Source organism: Rutilus rutilus (genome assembly GCF_951802725.1).
Source record: "Rutilus rutilus genome assembly, chromosome: 15".
NCBI lineage: Eukaryota > Metazoa > Chordata > Actinopteri > Cypriniformes > Leuciscidae > Rutilus > Rutilus rutilus.
Window position 1 is genome coordinate 5,081,272 of NC_140220.1, and position 8,656 is coordinate 5,089,927.

The 8,656-nt window shown below is 37.1% G+C and overlaps 1 protein-coding gene across 3 annotated transcripts in view; it reads left to right on the forward strand.

The window, feature by feature from the left end:
• Positions 1-5,711: 5,711 nt before the first annotated feature.
• Positions 5,712-8,656, forward strand: part of dtnba (dystrobrevin, beta a) — a 32,144-nt gene continuing 29,199 nt past the window's right edge. Inside the window, exon 1 of one of the 3 annotated variants that reach the window (XM_084431849.1) lies at positions 5,712-5,931. The gene's annotated coding sequence lies outside the window, so the exon portion shown is untranslated. The remainder of the gene's footprint in view (positions 5,932-8,656) is intronic. The other 2 variants (XM_084431848.1, XM_084431850.1) reach the window with 2 other exon arrangements.

Here is an 8,656-nt window from a genome sequence, read left to right on the forward strand (position 1 = left end):
ATACACACACACATGCCTTGCTTACTTGATTTTACTTGACTCAAAGCAGCAGCCATGTTCTCCAGCCGGACGCCCCTCTCCTGTAATTATGAACAAATGTGGAGTTTGGTTATGTACAGGAGATCTGCGTGTTTATGTGTGTCAGATGATGATCTGTGTGTTATCGGCTCATGGAGCTGCTCTCACTGGATGGAATTAAAAAAACAGTTCTCTGGCAAAAGATGACTGTGTTTGTAAACGTTTCTCTAGAATTGGCATAATGCATAAATCTGATGTAGACTTAAAGGGATCTCACCCAAAAATGAACATTTTGTCATCATTTATTTGTGCCATTCCAAACCCGTAGCCGATAGTATAAAAACAAGAAGTCAATGGAAAGTCTCATGGTGATGGAAAAACAAATGTGTGTGTGTGTCTGAATACACATTCAAACGTTTGGGGTTTGTAAGATTTTTTTAATGTTTTTTTACAGGAGTCTCACTAGTCATGTTCACTAAGGCTTTGTTCAAAAACACAGTAAAACCGTAATATTGTGAAATATTACAATTTGAAATAACTGTTTTCTATTTGAATACATTTTAAAATGTAATTTATTCCTGCATCATTACTCCTGTCTTTAGTCACATGATCCTTCAGAAATCATGATGATTTGCATCACTTGCAGAAATCATATCATCGATGTTGAAAATATTTTTGTGGAAACCGTGAAGCTTTTTTCAAAATTCTTTGATTAATAAAGTCCAAAAGAACAGCATTTATTAAATCTTTTGCAAGATTATAGCCTAAATGTCTTTACTGTCACTTTTATTACTTAAATGCGTAATTGATGAATAAAAGTTTCATCTTTCAAAACAAATCTTACTGACCCCAAACTTTTAACCAGTAGGCCTAGTGTAAGTGTGTAAGCATTTTAAATGTCAGATGGAGTCATTGAGGACACAAGTAAGACAATCTCTCTCTCTCTCTCTCTCTCTCTCTCACACACACACACACAGTCTGGATGGAGGTTTACAGTAAGGGCTGCTGATGCAGTTTATCTCCTTCTCTGAATAATTAACGCACGTGCCGTTCCGGTTAACGGGAGGTCGCGTGTGGTGAGCTGGTGTCAAGTTCTGTTTAACCTACATGCGGGTCATTTCCCTTTCATTGGTGTCACTTCACCGGCTGAAGGACTGCTCACTAAACACTCCTGCAGCTCAGGTTCATGATCCACTGGACTCTTTGAGAAAGGAGGGGTTTTCTGATGATGATGATGGAGACCTGAACTAAACGAAAAAGGTCAGTTTCACATTTCAAGCCCTGTTGAGGGCTATTGTGCTCATCATGTAGGCGACCATAATGAAATAAAATTATAATAATAAAACTTACCATGACTGAGACTGGGAGAGAGACTGGAAAACCAAGAGGATCGGGTGCTCACTATGGGAATGGGCCAGAAATCCATCGCTGTTTCCATGACAACCTCTTTTTTTGGTCATTGGACATTTTCTTCATGCAACAATACCCCCCACCCCCCCACTCCCCATCTCTCTCTCTCTCTCTCTCTCTCTCTCTCTCTCTCTCTCTCTCTCTTCTCTCTCTCTCTCTCTCTCTCTCTCTCTCTCTCTCTCTCTCTCACACACACACACACGATGTGTTGTCGTGTTTTATGGGGACTTTACAGACACAACCCAGACAGAAACACAGTGTCCGGGCCACATCTGGTAGGCCTACATGTGGATTCAATGCGCACCGGATTTGGGCCGACACTGTGTTTCTGTCTGGGAATTATTTTTATACTGTACAAACTGTATATTCTATCCTCTAACCCTAACCCTACCCATTACAGAAAACGTTCAGCATTTTTTTTCACACACACAAAAAAACATCCCTTAAGTAGGCTATGATTTATAAGCTGTTTTCCTCATGGGGACCAAAAATGTCCCCATTTTTACATTTTATCCCCATAAAGTGGGGTTTACCAGGATACACACACACAACACGCTCACACAAATGAGTGATTAATGATTCTTAAAGATTTTTATGATTTAAATGCGTCCTAGTTAAACCGTTTTATTGGCATTTTAGACTTTTTTTAATTTTTTTATTTTAAAGAAGCCGATATTAATTTGACAGTTATTTATGATTCTGCATTTTCCAGTTTACTGAAAATCACCTCACTGTCAGCGCCCTCTGCTGGATAAAACACTCCGACTGATGTTCGTGAAGAGAATCTCGCCTGTTTTTGTTTTGTTTTTAGTCAAAGAAAGGTTTCATTCAATTCCTACAGGTGGTTTTTTGGTTTTCTCTTATAGAGAAATATCACTATATATTGGGGATGAAATGAGTCGCCTGTGAACTCTATAAACGACGAATGAAACAAAACAAAACAAAAACAGCCTGACTGACCCATTAATAAAGTGCTGGCACCGCTTCTGACCGCTAGATGGCGGCACAACAACATTCAAACATGACATGACTGACCTTCAGTGAACACTGCACAACTCAGAAACGAGTCTGTTTAGACTTTTATTATTTTTGCTGTTTATTACTTTTGTTTATCTCCTTTGTTGTTAAAAAGCCTAAGTTTTTTTACGGGTCTTAGTTGGTTTAAGCTGGCCTTCCAACATGGCCTACCTGGTTCGTTAGCTGGTCATCAAAGTGACCAAAATGACTAAAAATGCCACATTCCGCCACTCCAGACCAGTCTATGCTCCAGACTCGTCGGCGCGCCCGCCATATTGGAACGGTCATCGTGCCACAGCAAGAACCAATGATGCCACAACATTGTGCAGCTTCTGGTTTTGAAACCTTATATTATAAATTTTAATTACAATTTTTGCATTTCAATTTGAGTGTTAAGGGCCAGTTCAAACTTTTTCCATTAAACATGAAGAAACTATTAGGCTAAGTAAAGTTCTAACCAACAACAAGCTAATTTAAATATTTTGCTGTTGATACATCTCCAAAGCCAGATCATGTCTGTCTTTTTTTCAGAAATCAAATAAAGGCCAACTGAACATATTTCAGCTTCTTTTAAAATCTAGGGCCACAATCAGTACAATACTCTAATGTAATTTCAAATTTGTTCTCATCATTCTTAGCATGCTTGTGTTGGCTTTTTATTTGTTTGCAGTAGTACAATAATACAGTATACAGTAACACTGATGTATTACTGTACTGTATTTGCACTTCTTCTCCAACCAGATTTCGTTTGTGAAGCTAAAGCCTGTTCTGCACCAGAGTGTCTGCAGAATTTCTTAAATGTAAAAGTTTTTATTGTGCCAAACCCTTGGAAAGCACCAGTTTATGGGCTGCGACACAGTTAATGTTCAACTCATCTGTGTGGTGCGAGAGCTTGAAGGGAATCTGTGTTTATCTCCATCCACACGATCACATTCTACACGGGTTTAACACAGGGATCCTGCCCTTCTAGGATGTCACCCGACACACAGAAATAAACTCGCTGCTCATCAGCTGTAATTCATCTGGGGACGTTACACAACCTACAATCTACAAACATGAAAATATCTTTTAAATAATGACAATGTTTTCTTTTGCAGAAATCTTGTTAGCCCTGAGGGACGGATGTAGTTGTAGATGTGCTGATGCATTTTCTGGTCAAAATACAGATGTTGCAGCTAATTTACTGTGACAATGATTCACAATAGAGAGAGATAGGAAGAGATAGCGCGAGACACAACAGCAGGAAGACACACAAAAAAAGAGAAGGACTGTGATTAATGACCCGTGTTCAAAAGTGATATCGTGTAACAGAAGAATGTTCTTCATGGATGAATGGCACTACAGGCTTTTTCACAGGTCAGGTTTCAGTCACTGATGTACATTAGGGGTGTGGCCTATCCTTGAGCATGTTGCTAATGCTGGTGGGTGTGGCTAATTATAAGGGGTGTGGCTAATTGAGTGAACACTGACTGCCCACTTTGTGAGCCGCTTTGGTATTTCTCATTCATTTTCTTCATTGGCATTGGCAAAAAGCAAAAACAAAACAAAACATCAAAAAAGAGTTAGACTCATCTTATAACAATGATGATTTGGTCAAGAAACTCAAAAGTACCTGGTGGTCACTTTTATATATTCCATATATATATCGCAATTAGTCGCATCTGCACAAAAGTTTGTGTTTATATAATATATGTGTGTGTGTACAGTGTGTATACTATATATACAGACACGCACGCACACACACACATACACATAAATATAATAATATAAATACACACATATATAATTATAATGTTAGATAATCGATTTGACTGCCATAATATATTTTTCACAGCTCTGGCAATTGCTATAAAGAAACAAACAAATAAATAAATACTCTTTGTATATTTTTGTTTTAACAGCAACATCAGTAAATAACATGAATTACTCGCCATTATTCTACATTTGTGTTTGATCTGTGGCTATTTGGGCAAAGATCCCAAAGATTTGATTTTATACTGAAGATGTTTCATTGCAAACATGGTCTGTAAACAGTAACACACAAAAATGAGACAGAACATCTTCTGAACTCAGTCAGTACGGATGTTTACCCAGCAATAATTATGATTGTTTCGGCTCATTGAGATCAGATATAAGCTTGGTAAACATGCAGATCTCTGTCATCTCAGTCATTAGTCTGACCCTTGAATCTAAACCTATCTCACGGGTGGGTGCGCTCTGACATCATGCATTACAAACGTAGAAGAAGAGTTATACACAAAAATACACTCATGTTGGTCCAACCCTGTATTTCGTTCTCCAGTGAAACACGAAAGGAGATGCTACACTCTCAGAAAAAAGGTACAAAAGCTGTCACTGTGGCGGTACCTTTTCAAAAGGTACACCTTTGTACCTAAAGAGTGCATATAAGTCCCTCAAAGGTACATATTGGTACCAAATGTGTACATATTAGTGCCTAAATGGTACATTTTAGAACCCTTTTGAAGGGTACTGTCCCAGTGACAGCTTTTGTACCTTTTTTTCTGAGAGGCAACAAGTCCTGACGCAGCATGCATGATTTACACCGCCAAGACCAAAAAACACTATAAAAGCAATGACTGGTTTACATTATTCCAAGGCATACCATTATTACCATTATTACATTACATTATTAGCATAGCATTTTATTAATTAATATCTGCCATAGCTCTCAAATGTCAATAGCTCCACCACAAATATAGAATATTTTAGCAATATAATTGCTTATTCATTATCAAATATATATATATAACATTTATATTGACAATATTTAAAAAATAAAAAAGTAATACAATTAAAATATATTTTTTTACTAAAAATATTTTAATAATAATTAAAATATAACAATGTTCACAATGTATTGATAGATAGATGATGTATAGATAGATATATAGTATTATTATTAAATTTTTAAATATTTGTTTTATTATAAATATTATATATAATATAATTTAGATATATAACATTTGTATTTACAATATATAAAAAATAAATATAATTAATATAAATAATATTTTTTTACTAAAATAATGTAATAATTCAAATATTTCAATATTCACTGTATTGATGATAGATAGATAGATAGATAGATAGATAGATAGATAGATAGATAGATAGATAGATAGATAGATAGATAGATAGATAGATAGATAGATAGATAGATAGTAATTGAAATGAAATTCAGAGAGAGAGAGAGAGAGAGAGAGAGACATAGTAATTGAAATGAAATTCAGAGAGAGAGAGAGAGAGAGAGAGAGAGAGAGAGGCTCATTGAGGCTTGAGTTTCTTCAGTATGGCTATCACACACAGAGTCGTTCTGCCTGTACACCGGAGATCTCGTGAATGAATCGTGACTCAACAGAAGTGAATCATCTGATACAATGAGAATTTAACGAGAAACCAGAGACTGAGATGAGAGGCTGATGTTGGAGGCTTTGAACGGGATAAGAGCGGCGGAAATTCGCTCCGGTGAGTCAAAACCGAACTTCTGCTCTACACTTCAGTAAACCTTCATTAAACACACAACTACAAACCAAAACCTACAACTATACACGGTAATATACCGTAATAAATGATAATATAGCAGTATAAACTATAAAAACGTACTCGCGTCTGCATGAAAGAAACTCTTGAGCGGTGAATGAGGTGAACATTAATGTTTGACAACATGGCTGCTCGCTTTCATCTCTTCATTCCTCTTACTTAAAGACGTAAAGTCATTGTAATTGTTAATTACGACATAATATACATATGTGGATTTTTGGGGGGTTTGTTTACATGTAGATTGATTGAGCAAATCTGTTCCTGCGCATGAAACCGAAAACAACGTTAAACGAAAACAACAAACGCGAAACATCCCGAAACTCTGTAACTTCTTGCTCAACATCAGTTTCATATGAGAGATTTCGGCTCTTCGTTTGTATTTGTGTGTATATGGAAGATTTTTTTCAGTTGGTACGTGCATGTTGTGTTGTGTTTCCGTTGTCATTGTGTAGGAAGTCAGAAAGAGAAACTCAAACACGGCAATAAAAGTCACTGACAAAAATACCATGGTATTTGAAGTAGGCTACAATGTTTTAGAAAAAGAAAAAGAAACCCTACTGTTGTAGTACCACATTATAGTGACTGAATCAGATGGTAAAACCATAGTCTTCATACTATGGTACTGAAATTCACATACCATGGTATTTATTTACATGGTGCTATTCCAATGTGTTTCCAAAAATACCATGGTGCAATGTCCATGAAAAAAACGATATAGGCTACTTTGGTACTTTTTTGTAAGTGATGTTGTATGCTCATTCAGTACCATAGTAGAATGTACTTTTTGTAACCACTTTGCTAATAAGCAAGTTTTTAACATTAAAGGCCCTTATTGAAAAGTACTCTGGTGTTACCATGGTACAGTGTTCATGTTTTTAGGCTAGGCTACTACCATTATGGCTGTGTCCTAAAAACCATGGTACTTTTTGTAAGGGGCTGTAACTTATTGTGCTGTAGAGAGATTATTTTAAGGCAGAGCGAGTCAATTCATTTAATGAAAGATTATGAGCACAGACAGTGTTGTTGTTTTTTCCTTCTTTTTCTTAAATTGGACACACGATAAAGTAAATAGAGCTGATACTGATGTGATAACTGGTAAGGATTATGTGGACAGAGTTTGAGAGATCATATTTGTGTGCGTGTTCATACCAGACCAGAGAGTCGTCAAGTTGTCACCAAGGCAAAAATAACCATGAGAGTATCTTCATGCCAGGCTGTACTTTTGTAGGAGTGTGTGTGTGTGTGTGTGTGTGTGTGTGTGTGTGTGTGTGTGTGTGTGTGTGTGTGTGTAAGTGAAAGGGGCCCCTGCTGCTCTTTGGTTTCTTAAAACAAAGTGTTTGAAATCCATTTATTCATGTGACCTGAGTGGCTCACACACACACACACACAGAGGTTTGAGATCTGGAATCTATGGAATGTTTGTCCCCCTCATCGGATGTTCTGCCTACCTGCTCCACACACACACACACCCACACACACAGGCATGTCCACATCCACAGTGGCATTCAGACAGACCGATGGCCTCCTCCAGAATTAGGATGTCAGAAAATAATCATATGAACCAGCAGACCCTAAAAGGTGTGTTCATATATTGCTCGTGACATGAGATCTTGAACCTTTAACACACTTCTGAAACTGAAAGTACAGGGCATGTTACTAGGTTGAGTTCTGAATCAGTGTAGGTTTAATCCAGATGCACCTCGTCAGAACTCAAGAATGTTGGCCTTGATTTAAACCAGTTTATTTTTTTACGATGATGCTGGTTTATACATTTGGATAATTTGTAGTTCATACATTTTTCTCCAGGGCATTATAAATCAGTCTTTTTTGAGTCTACTTGAAAAGGCTTTCATGCTTGAATGTTCAAACATCACATATTTGACATTGTTGCTCTTCCCATTCTGTCAGTGACGCTCTGTGTAGTTCCTGTCTCGATGAAGCTCCTCCTTCCGAAGGCACGATGTGCTCTGATTGGTCGGCTGGACCAGTGTGTTGTGATTGGTCGAGCGCTTCCACCGTGTTTGGGAAATGTCCCGCCCCTTATCATAACCGAGTTTCCACACACTACTAACTAACTCAACCCCCTTTATGTAGCGTATGCCTTGGTCGGGAATCGGGATTGGGAATTATTTAAATGAGGAATATTGTGATGTGTTCATTCCCGGAAGCAAACTCAGGACTACAGCTGAGGAGTTTCAGGGAGTTCAGAAACAGTGTGGAAACTTAGGGCTCTGTAACTTAACTTTGCAGACCGTTTTATTGCTCAAACAGCAACATTAAACACTAAAGGAAGTTAAAAATGTTTAAATAAAATCACAAAATAAATAAAAATGTAAGATATTTTTGCCATTGTGGCATTTATTTCATCATAATTAAGCACATTACCCTCATATATCCCATTATTGAAATGATTCCGGATGTTGTACATCTTGGAATATGTAAATATTTATAGAAATGCATATTTTATTGTCATGTGAATCGGGTGTGGGAGGTATGTGTGCTTAATTCTCAAAAAGTCTTAACGCTCCTAAAAAAGTCTTGAATTTCCTTCAACATGCAACTTCTTGTTTCTGTCTTTTGATTTTGAAATGAAATAAGAGCCGGATGTGTTCTTGACAGGTTTCATTATGGCGCTTTTCCACTGCATGGT